Source organism: Limulus polyphemus, unplaced genomic scaffold, assembly GCF_000517525.1.
Source record: "Limulus polyphemus unplaced genomic scaffold, Limulus_polyphemus-2.1.2 Scaffold635, whole genome shotgun sequence".
NCBI classification, from domain to species: Eukaryota; Metazoa; Arthropoda; class Merostomata; order Xiphosura; family Limulidae; genus Limulus; species Limulus polyphemus.
In genome coordinates, this window is record NW_013666245.1 from 339,731 (window position 1) to 351,872 (window position 12,142).

The window sequence follows — 12,142 nt, forward strand, 5'->3', positions numbered from 1 at the left end:
CAGGTAATTTTTAATGACGTCTCCAGAAGAGTAGAGTCTATTACTTATTATTTTCCAGAATTGTGCCTATACAGTTAGACCCTCCGTACTAAAAGAGTTTACTCATTCGTAAACCGGGGCTCGAATTTTAAGATATTGAAAAATGTGCACTAATATACAATTCGTAATATCTAATATGAATATACTAGTACAAAAATGGATTTTCAATAGTTTGATGAAAAAAAATTAAATATTTTAAAATTCTTTCTGTAGCAAATATAAAAAGTATTTACATAAATAATGATATAAATGAAATTGTTATATGTATACTAAAATAATTTCTGATATTATTAGTAAGAAAGGAAATAATTAGAATTGTATATTTGGAGATTATTATATGTTGTATTGGTGGACTAATGTAGTTGTTTCGGCTTCCCCATAATAAGTGAATCATTTAAGGACCATTGAAGTGATATTACTGGGGGTATCCAGTTAGTAACGTGAAAAAGTGAAGAATGGGAGCTAAACTAAAACAAAAGGTTTAGTTTAATATAATACAAAACTTGTTGTTTTTTTATGTCCAAACATCATATTGTAGGCTGAAATGCTATCTTCAAGGACAAATTTGTTGTTTCCCCCATTGATGTGTAGTACTCTAATCATTATTTTTCTTGTTAATTGTTTTTAGTCTTTTAATTTTTCACTAAACGTAACAGCAGAACTACAGCCTTCTCACTTCTGGCGGCAGACAGCGAAAGGTGGTAAAGATGTAGGACGTTGTAGGCTGGATCACTCAAATTGTCTTCTTTTTCTAAACATATAAGGCCAGCGAAATTAAGGCTAAACTGGGTAGACGGGGTATCCTCGACACAATTTCGGACTTACCTCAGCTGGTCCCTTAAACACCAGGACACTTTACATAATGATTCACCTTACGGTTTGTGCCCCTGTGTTGGACGGTTGTTTTTTCTCTCCACCTCCTACCCCCAACAAGAAAATTAAATCTAGCTATTTCGTCTAAGGTTTGGGTAACGCTAAAATCCGAGGTTCGATTCCACGTGATGACACATCAGATAGCTACAGTCTAGCTTTACTCTTTAAGAAACTGTAAGGTTTGGATATGCTATGTTCACGTTATTCTTCGTTACTGAAAGAAAAAGACGTACAAGAAAAGTGTCTACTATTGTACAGGGGTTAGGGCGCTCGACCCGTAATCCCCGTCCCACCAAACATGCTCGCCCTTTCAGCCGTGGAGGCGTTATAATGTGACGGTCAATCCCACTATTGGTTAGTAAAAGAGTAGCCCAAGAGTTGGCGGTGGGTGGTGATGACTAGCAGCCTTCCCTATAGTCTTACACTGCTAAATTAGGGACGGCTAGCGCAGATTGTCCTCGTGTAGCTTTGCGCGAAATTCAAACCAAACAAACAAACAATTATTACTAGGTTCGTGGTTACGCAATGAAAACGAAATGACTTAACGATCTATGCATTATGCTGCCTTTATTTAAGCAAATGAAAACGGAACATGAACATAGAAATAAAATATTAAACGAGAAATTAATTTTTCGTCAGTACCTCCGTTCAGAGAGAGAATGTTAACATATAAAAATAAAGTTTATTGCTTTTTTCTCTCTCTCAAACAAACTTTTCGATACCAATCACGATCTCATGATAACCAAGTAGCCACTTTTCCTTTTGTCCTGAGGTTCAAATCTTAATTAGTTGATTATTTTCATTGAAACAAGAATCATAAGCAATTACATAAATTACCCATCAGATCCTGCGTTTATACATAAAACTAGTTTATAAGTATTATTATTATTATTATCCGTCACAGCGCCTGAACCTGGCCATGCCGGGCCGGGACCTAGAGCTAATCAGATAATATTATTTCTAAATAATTAATATGCACTACTATCTAACCTCAATTAACTTATCAGAGACACTACAATAAATAAATAAATCTTAAAAATGAAATGATATGCATTACAAAATTACAAATATATAGTCGAAGCCAAAAACAAAAGTTTCGAGACAGCTTAATCTTGTCGAAACGTCGTTCATTTATTATAAAGTTGTTTTGTTTTTTTACCCAGCCAAGCCGTTTCCAAATTTTTATATTCTAAAAAGTGGGTTCCTCCTCATCAAAAATAGTCAAATAATATGATACACATCATAATATAAGGTGATTCTGTGGTAAATAGTAACGTTGTTTTCAAGAGTAAAATATAAAAAGAAAAAGCAAGTGAAGCCAGTAATTTTAAATTGAGTTTATTTGTATCATTATATATATTTTAATGTGAAAATGGCAACACTAATTTTGAAACTCAAATTGATATCAGCATCATAACGTTTTGTCTTCTTAATTATTGTTACAATCCTGTCATTTATGGTAAACAGCGCAGTATTAAATGAAATAAACGATTAAGCTCTTCATACCTTAAGTATATGCAATTTCAAGCTTGATTATCCTCCAAGACCCAAATGTTACGCTGTACACAACATTTTACTAGAAGTTTAACTTTTACCTGTAGCTTCTGATGATACTTACATTTTTGTGCTTCACCCTTTTCACACATTGAATTTTACCTCACAATTGTTATTTTTCTAATTTTACTTAATTTATTTGACATATTAAATACTTATAACGTTATAATTTACCTCTAACTATTTTTGTTACATTTCATAATTATACAGCTTTATTGATTATCGCATATATATCTATATATAAGAGCTTCACTTTTGTTCTTCCTAAATTAGTTTCACATGTACATTGCCCTCCAGTGGCACAGCGGTATGTCTGCGGACTTACAACGCTAGAATCCGGGTTTCGATACCCGTGGTGGGCAGAGCACAGATAGCCCTTGTGTAGCTTTGTGCATAATTAAAAAAAACAAACAAAACAAACATTGACATCCAAAAGGATGTTCCAATCTATGTTAATGATACAAGGATGAGTGCCTAGGCCTTACAGCCTCTTCTTTCACCACGGTGCGTACGCGATGGCCGTGGTTATGAACTATTGATATCCAGCACAAACTCCACTACAGAAGACTTTTTAGAATACACTGATGTCAGTGTTGTCCCCATGAGAGATATCTGAGAATGGTATAGCAGTAATTCCTGTTTGTTCTTGCATCTTGCAGAGGAAATGATATGTTGAGTTGAATGTGTGTGGCAGGATGTGGTTTATACAAATATGTTATTTCCTCGCAGAATAGTGTTATCAGCACATCATCCTGCAAGAATTAGCCTTGACATTGTTTTCGAACCTCCAGAAGTTTGACTTACCTTTAAAGCTGAAAGTTGAACATCTTGCCACTAGAAGTAACCCTTACTCAAGAAAACAGTAGCCCAAATCTCAACTATAAAGAGGATTTAGGGCAACAAAAGTGACACAAGAACTGTGTTGACAAACCTCTCTTAAATCATATAAATAAACAGAAGACTGTGTGTGTCGAAAGCTGTATAACTGGAATACGAGAAATGGATGTACGTTTTCACATTGAATGTAATAAATGTTTATGTGTCTATAAAAGTCTGGGCAACTTATTGTCGTCCTTCGTGATAGAACATTTAGAAAAGTGTCCAGAACATGTCGTTTCAGTTTTTTCAAGGAATTTATAGTTGTTGCAAGTGACATTACTATTTCTGGTGTACAACTGGTAACTGATCGTGAAGTAGACTTTTTTCCACCTGCCATAATCACACCTTCTCTTGACTTACCGATACATTTCTATGTAAAAGATATGCTTTTATTTGAGATGTTCAATTTCCGTGTCTTTTCATCCTAACGTAGGTGTTGCAACTAGAACTTCACATTAAAAAGTTTTGTAATGTAACCCTCTAAAAGGGCTCAATTTTGGGTCATCTGCTCTTACAGGTAACACCACATTTCAAATGAATTACAACAAGATGGTCAGGGTTTGTAACCTGTGTATCACGGGGGATGGGGTTTCTAGGGGCGGTGTGATTTTAGTTTTTTAAAAAGTCCATTGCATGCATCTTTTGTTAGCTCATCTCTTTATTTCTTTTTTGGTTTTTCCTATATACACATATATATTTAACATTATTTATTTCAACATTTTTAAAGCTTTACATCCATTTTAACCGAGTTACAAGTAGCATTTATTTAAATATTAGGAATATGCAGTCAGTGGCAATAGTACACAAATCACAAACTTGAGGAATTTTATGTAAAAATAAAGAAAACAGGACTCAAAATGGTGGAATAAAATACTAGATTTTATCGAAGTAATTCTATTTACCAAAAGTTATTAAAATAACTCTTTATTGTTTCTAGGGTTACTCAAGTACTAAATGGTTTATTTACTTGTAAAACTTATCATATAATTAAACGTTTTTAGATCGTTGGCGCTTTTATCAAAAGTGCGACTTACCAGGTTCCATGTTTTCAATAATACAGACTTGTAGGCATGAATCAACGGCAGTGCTAGGCTGTCAGCTTCAGCTGACTCTAGGACTGACTGCAGGCTCATTCTCTGGAGTGGATTAACTAATTATATTTTTACTCTACCTTTTATACATTCTAGTTGCAAGGCAATCTTAGTTATTATACTGCATGTGGGCATGAACTGGATAGAACTGGTTGGTTAAATAACGAGTTTTCTTAATTAACAAAGGTTGAAGTACATCCCTAAAGGCTTTAAGATTTTTATCCACTGAATATGTCACTTATAGGTTATTGCCATCTATTGCCATCAAGTATAATTTTGATGAATGGTACTTTATCCTTAACAGAAATGTACAATGATCTCCTTCCGTAAAATATATTTGATGCCCAATTTGGCCTGTTACTTCCAGTAGAAAAATCTCAGTTAGTACCTTATCACACATACATACTATTTCTCATGACTAAAACAAAATGTTTGCATTATATTGCTTAAAAGCATCATATGATACAATCAAGGTCAAACTGGCGGTGAAGGCTGGTATGTTAACTAAGATAAATTTATTTATTTTACTGTGCTTGGGAATGGTTTTGTATGTCCTTTTGGCGTCGTTTTCACAGAAAGTTTACTTAATCTAATGATGAGTGTTCCAAGCGAGTACAAGTTACATGGATCCTCGTTATCTTTATACTGTACCTTTGTTTATATTTACTAAGTGTGTTTCCTTTCATTGTATATTTACAGTTGGAATGTAGCAGTTATTTCCCTGTCACGTTTAACTGATTTCTAACAGTAACACATACTTGAGGTTGTTATTTCAGCCAATCTCTTAACCTGTCTAATGTAAAATGGAAAACCCTTTCATAGCAAGTTATGTCCATGATTAATTCTGAGGTGAGCCCAAACCTTATTGTGGTGGCTTCAACAGATTGAACAGTCCTCAACTGTACATGAAAAATATTTATACCACTACTCTCATGGCTGAGCCTAACTGATATATGTTAATGATTCTGGCTCCATGGATGAAGTCATAACATTGGAACTGGCAATTTTTCACCCCAGAATACAAAGAAAGTTATCTTCTACTGGTGTTCCCAGCACTGTTGGTATGGCAACAGTTGTGCCAATTTCTAAGAGATTTCAAGAGAATCAGCACCGTAGTAGGAAAATCACTTGACTGTTGAACCAATATACGTTCTATCAGGCCTCAAGGTTCGTGTTTTCTTCGAAGTAAAAGCAATCTTTCCTTCTCATGACAAATAGTTTAAAGTTCACTAAGCAAGTGAGATATTAAGGAATAAAACTATACTGACTGCCCATTCTAAAGATAGTGAGGGATGGCAGTGTTCACTTGTGATGTCAGAAAATCATAAGACAGTTTTTTTTTGGAAAGAGTGAAATTAGTGAAAAAGGAGTTGTTCTACACTAAAATCCAGCTATAATATACAATTGTACACTAGCAATTTCACTAATATGATATATACCATTGCATAAAACAATAAACTAAAGAACTATTCTCCCTACACTAAACAAAGGCTTTCAAATGGTGTAGAAGAGAAACAATTTCCCTCATCTGCAGACATAACATCCTGATTAAGCGTATGAGCAACATCTTATCCTTTACCCCTGAGGTAACATACGGTTGCTCTCTATTTACCTTTATGAACATACAGGTAGTATAAGTGTAAACTGCAACTCTTATCCTAAGAACTAGCTAGACAGAAACGTCACATAATCTCCGACCTCTTAGGTCACGACTATGGCCAGAGCTATCTGTTAAAACCAGTTGTATACGAACGAAACCACACTGTAATACATAAAACCAAGTCATGTATAACTCATTTTATTGTTCTATATTACATGTCTCTCTTGATGTCTTTGTTCAGCCAGTACTCTAGAAACTCATTAATGACTTATGGCTTCAGCTTATTCACATGGCTGTTAAATTTCGTAGTTCAAAGAATAGACTGTCCAATCATGAAGTTGGCATTCTACTGATGTATATCAAAGTCATATTCAGTCTCCATAATTGAACTTATTACTTAAAGTCTTGCCATAACATTTCTTTTGTCAAACTGCCGTTTTTCCCAGCTGTTGTCAAGTGAATTCACGCATATCAACAACAGCAGTACTCAACAACTATGCATATTCCTTTTCACAATCTGAAAGAATCTCTCCCAGAAACATTAATAACTTTTGAAAGTAACCAATGTATTATTGCTCTGCTACCATTTATGATATAATAATATAAAGGAAGTGGTAATTTCAGTCAGTCTGCTTTGAAATAGCTACTATGCAAGTATCTGCTTATCAGTTCGTACTTCTTGTTTAGATAGACATTCTGATAAAGTGATTGATAAGGTGAAATATGCATGTGCACCACGTCCAGTACTTGGCAGAATTAAGGTAATAACAAAATGTTCAGGTTCACTCCTTAACGTATATGTGTTTCTGTAGGTGTTCCAAAACAAGATATTTGTTGCTCAGCTGAATTATCAGGTACAAATGTTTAAGTACATTAAGTGAATTAGCTCCGGTCCACTGGGTAAAATATTCTGTTATGACCAACATCTCTTGATTACTTTGATTTGTATCTGACAGAGGTCCAGCGATATCTATTGCAGTAGGTCCTAGCATGGCTGACGTTTTCTCTAAGGGGAAAAGACACACAGTACAGTGTTTACACCATCTTTCCCCATAATCAATGCATCTCCAGAGATTTTGGTCGCAGTAAATAGCAACTTTATGTCCCCTGATGTTTGTTTTATATAAATTATGAATTATACCACATCTTACAACTTTAGAGGCCAATGTGAATTGGAATAAGTGCACCATCTTTCTTTTGTTCTACAGCAATTGATGTCTATGCTGTGTCCGGGTGTTTTCTTAGTTACTCATGGTAATCACTGATTCTAAATATCTTCTTCGCTTGGTTCTTAGTGCATCTCTGAAGTAAATTTAACGTTTACAACAGAATTATATCCTATATCAGGACATTTTTACAAATACATATGGTCTCATGGATTTGTTGAAACATTTATTAGCATTTACATACGTTTGACTTGGGCAAGGTTTCATAAAAGATTGTACTCTGGCAATGTTGTTAGCTAATGTGCTATAATTTCTTCTGACTTTTAAAGTTGCGGAATGTTATCAGTGATACATGTTTCATTCTAATCGTCAATGTTCATCTATATGGATAGCGTCAGAATTTTATAAATATTTCAACTGTGAGCAGTTCTTTCTTTCTTCAGTAATAATGGTGTTCAGTATCAGTCAACATATAATTTGAATATGCACTCATATGTTGTTTACTATCTTTAAACTTGCAATTCCAGTATCATTGGCACCAGTATCCAGTCTACACAAACAATACAGTTTAGGGTAAGCTAACATCAGTGCATCACTTAATTAATGCACATTTTATGATGGGAATGACTGTTCATAGTTGTCAGTTCACTTAAACATGAATCAGCTTTAGTAACAAAATTGAACAGTGCTGCTTTCCTAGAAACATTACCAGAAAATGTTAATAGTATTACATAATTGAACAAAAGTCAAGAAAAACACATACTTCCGCCTTACTTGTAGGTTGTGGCCAGACTCATTGCTTTACTCTTAACAGAATTAGTAGAGATGTATTCTTTGTGAACTACCTCATTCAGAAATTTGACAGTTGTATGCATAAGTGTACATATTCTCGTTTTATGTTTCAACCTTATTTTCCTTATTCTCCGAAAGGCCATTGTTTTGTTTTCATCAGCAATCTGAAATGTAAAACTAAACACTAATATGTCAGTGACATATATCAGACATATCTCCCATATTGTGTCTAAATAGCATACTTCAAAACTTATACCACTTTACTTTTGTACTGAAAGTAGTCTTAGATCAACTTTCATCAAAAGGTCTATCTATCAATAAACAGAAGCAATAAGAGCCTTCAAAAGCATCCAGACATTCATCTGTTCAGAGGAGTAGAAACTCATCAATAAGCACTATTGTATTCACTCTACTGAAAGTCTACACAGAACCTTGGTGTGTTTTGTGTCTTCTTAACTATTACCAAAGGTACGACCACCATGCACTTTCTAATTTATATATAATTTCGTACCCTACACTAATCCCAAGATGTTCAATCAGCATCATCTAGCATGTTCACACATTTGTCTATCCATGACTACTGGAGGTGATTCAGCAATAATAAAGGTTGTATTATTTTTCAATTCAACATCCACCCAATCTTTGCATTGGAGACATCTCTAATATTTCACTGGACCCCGTGCAGTGACTGTTTTATCAGAGTAGCATCACATGTGTTACATGATGTGTTTTTGTCTTATATATCACCATCTACTCCTATAACTACATTAGTAAATTCCATGAACGATTCATTGAGTTATTGTTTATATACTGATTTGGATTGGTAGTACAATCCTCTGTCAGTTACCTTAGTTGCTTGGGAAATTGTTTATTTGTTTTCAGACATGGTAAAGTTGTATTGATGCTGATTATAAGGTTAGTCAGCATAGTTTTCACAACTCTTAGATCTGTTATCATGTCTACATATACCAAAACAATGCCATTACACAGACACACATTAATTCGAGTAAATGCAGGTCTTGATATTTGAATAGAACAGAAAACCATACTCATGCATTCATATGCACTACAACCTCCTCCTCCTCAACACACACTAGCCATCCACTGTTCCTAGATTCAATCTGGTTGGCAATAGGTCTTTTACATGACATCCTCATTTGTTGTTCAAGCAAACTGATTAACAACTCCTGCCTTTATTTGCAGTTTTTTCTAGTGCATGATTTATAGTTATCACTCCATAATTAGCTTTAGTCAGATATAAAAGGCCCTAGACACTACTGTGATGCCACATCGATTGAATTAGTAGCCCCTACATGAAGTTACTTATGAGGATTTTCCCATAATAAGTAGGTGACGTGCTCATAAAAACCTTCCACTGCAGTTTCCTTAACTAGTCAGTGTAAGTTGCCAAACTCTTGTAACGCACAGAACTTTAAGCTTTGAACTCAGTTCCATAGATTCTCGGAGTTCAATGGAGTTAAATCTGTTGCAGAATTCAGTGATGACTGTGTTACAGTCATCGAGTTGTTACTCGTCCAACTGTTTTGAGGTGCCGAGTGCTGAACCATCTAGACTCAGAATTAGCCCAAACACTAAAAGAGAAAATCTGTTTAAAATGTTTGTGAAAATCGTCCAGTACCTCCAATGCCATAATTCAAGTTGTATCTTTAATTCCTCCAGATTATTTTTCTTTTGAACTCCTTGTGAGGTATTGTTTGAGATATACCTTTGTAACCTGCTAAGTACATTAGCATAAAACTCAAGCAGGTTAACTTTTTTACCACAATTATGAAATAAATGTGTAAACCACACCTGCTGAAACCTTTTCTACTGTTATGCAGTTGAGACACTGCCAGTGCTTAAGGAAGGCTCTCCTTCCCTCCTCATTATCTAAATATCTGGAAATATGTACCTCCCAATGACTGCTTTGTCCTCAAAGGAGGTCAACACAGGAATGACGCATTGCATTGGGATACACGTTATTCTTGTGTTCTACATCCATCTCAGCAGTAGGATGTAATCTCAGAATATTAACAGCATCAAAGACTCTTGACCATACCACGTATCCATAGGATCATGATAAGATTCTGGCTGTAACACCTGAAATTGTAACGCCTATTTCCTGGAGAATTTCGTTCATCATACACACTTCACCACTTATCCTGGTCACACATGACCCTGAACACTTCCTAGTGATGCTTGAAGTATTCAATGTATTATTTGTGCCCCATAGATACCATTTCAGCTGATAATAGGTTGCTCAGACTTGTCATCCCCATCGTGACCCATCTATGTCATTCTTTATTCCTGCATATGAGAGGCGACCACTAGAGGTCGAGTTAGTTTATTAACTGGACTTCATCTAACTACCTTTCAGCCTTTTGGTTTTGATAACCAAACAAAAATAAAGAAACAACTCTCATTATTTTTGTGAAAGCACTTGGTCCAGTTGAATGTCTCTTCCATAATCACAATTTACAAACAGCAAACAGATAATCAAATAGAACAAAATTCCTATCCAATGTAAACTACAAGCAAACAAATTCTTAGTTGCAGCACCAAAATTTTATAACTTTTATAAAAGAGGTTCATAAAGGTTTGCTTGCAGAAAAATAGAATTAACATCGACAGCAAAGGAAAAACGTGATCAAGTGTGTAAAACAAAGCAATAAAATATTTATCGTTAAATACAAAACAATTTGATATCTTACTATATTGTATAACTAGCTTATTTAGTTCTGACTACTAAATCAAACAGGAAATGCTGTTACACTCTATGGACACAGAAATGGTTGTGTCCACACGTTCAAGTAGTCAGACCATTCTGACTGTGGAATCCGAGTATTTATAACTTAGATTAGTGGCCGTTTCCAATATCCATATTTAAGGGGAGTTTATTTCTCAACTCTGTATATACTTTCATTTGAGAATAGTTGATACCTCAGGGAAGCAAAATACAGAAGATTGGCGAGGTGAGTACAAGCACTTTGAACCATTGTGGTATGTGCCTCTGGCATTAGGCAATGATTATTCCAAGCTCAAAATTACTTGCATATTGTTTATAAGTATGATGACTAACTACAGGACACTTACATGATAAAGTTTGAAAAATATTACTGAGCATATATCTATAAAACGGGTTATTTTTCTGGTAACAGCAAATAAGACCTGAACAATATTCAATAGTCACAACAAGACGGTCTGCATCTAATTCAAGCACAGAACAAGATATGACAGGACACATCTTCCTCCAGTGTTAGGCAGCACCAAGAAAGCTAGAAATAAGCGGTTAGGACTGTAAGGTTTTTGTTTTGTTTATGTTTGAAGTTAAGCACAAAGCTACACAATGGGCTTTCTGTGCTCTGCCCACCACGGGTATCGAAACCTGGTTTCTAGCGTTATATGTCCGCAGACATACCGCTGTCCCACTGGGGGGCAACTACAAAATGCGATACAGGATGAATGTAAATATTATAGCTGCAGCTCTTTAATAATTTAGGTAAATAAATAATTTTATTTTTCAATCCCACTACAGAATATGTACTTAGTTACACGTTTTCTCACAACAGGACATTTCAGCTTTGATTTGTATTAATCTTATTGTTAAGCTGCGTAAACTCAACAGAAGATCAATAAGAATCTTTTCTCGTGGTACCTGTGTCGATCTATCATTGATTAACTTGGGTAAAATAGTAGCCACGTATGGAGTCAGAAATGGTGAAGCTTAGGAATGAATATAGTCTCAAGCAAAGTTATCTCTTGATTAGAAGAACTGTGGTGTTCATTTAATTAACTAGTCAGAATTATCTTAAAGCTCGTGTAGTGAAATGTTCAGATTCACCCTGTAAGTTATGTCTTAATGCTATTACTGAGAAGACAGCCATACTCAGAAATAGTCAATTTTCACAGCTCTCGTTCACTAAAATAGTGCTTTGGTTTCAAAGTTAAATAACTGTCTTATATTTATTTTCTTTTGGCCATTTTTTAAGTTATTAAATCTCTACATATATATATTCTCAGAATCACTCACTTCTGATGTCTTAGTAGTTAGTTTATTGGCCCAATTTTGTCTGAGGATACTACAAGAATATTTAATTTGCTAAAACTATTGACATTTTGGTATGAGGCTCTAAATTCGCCAATGACTA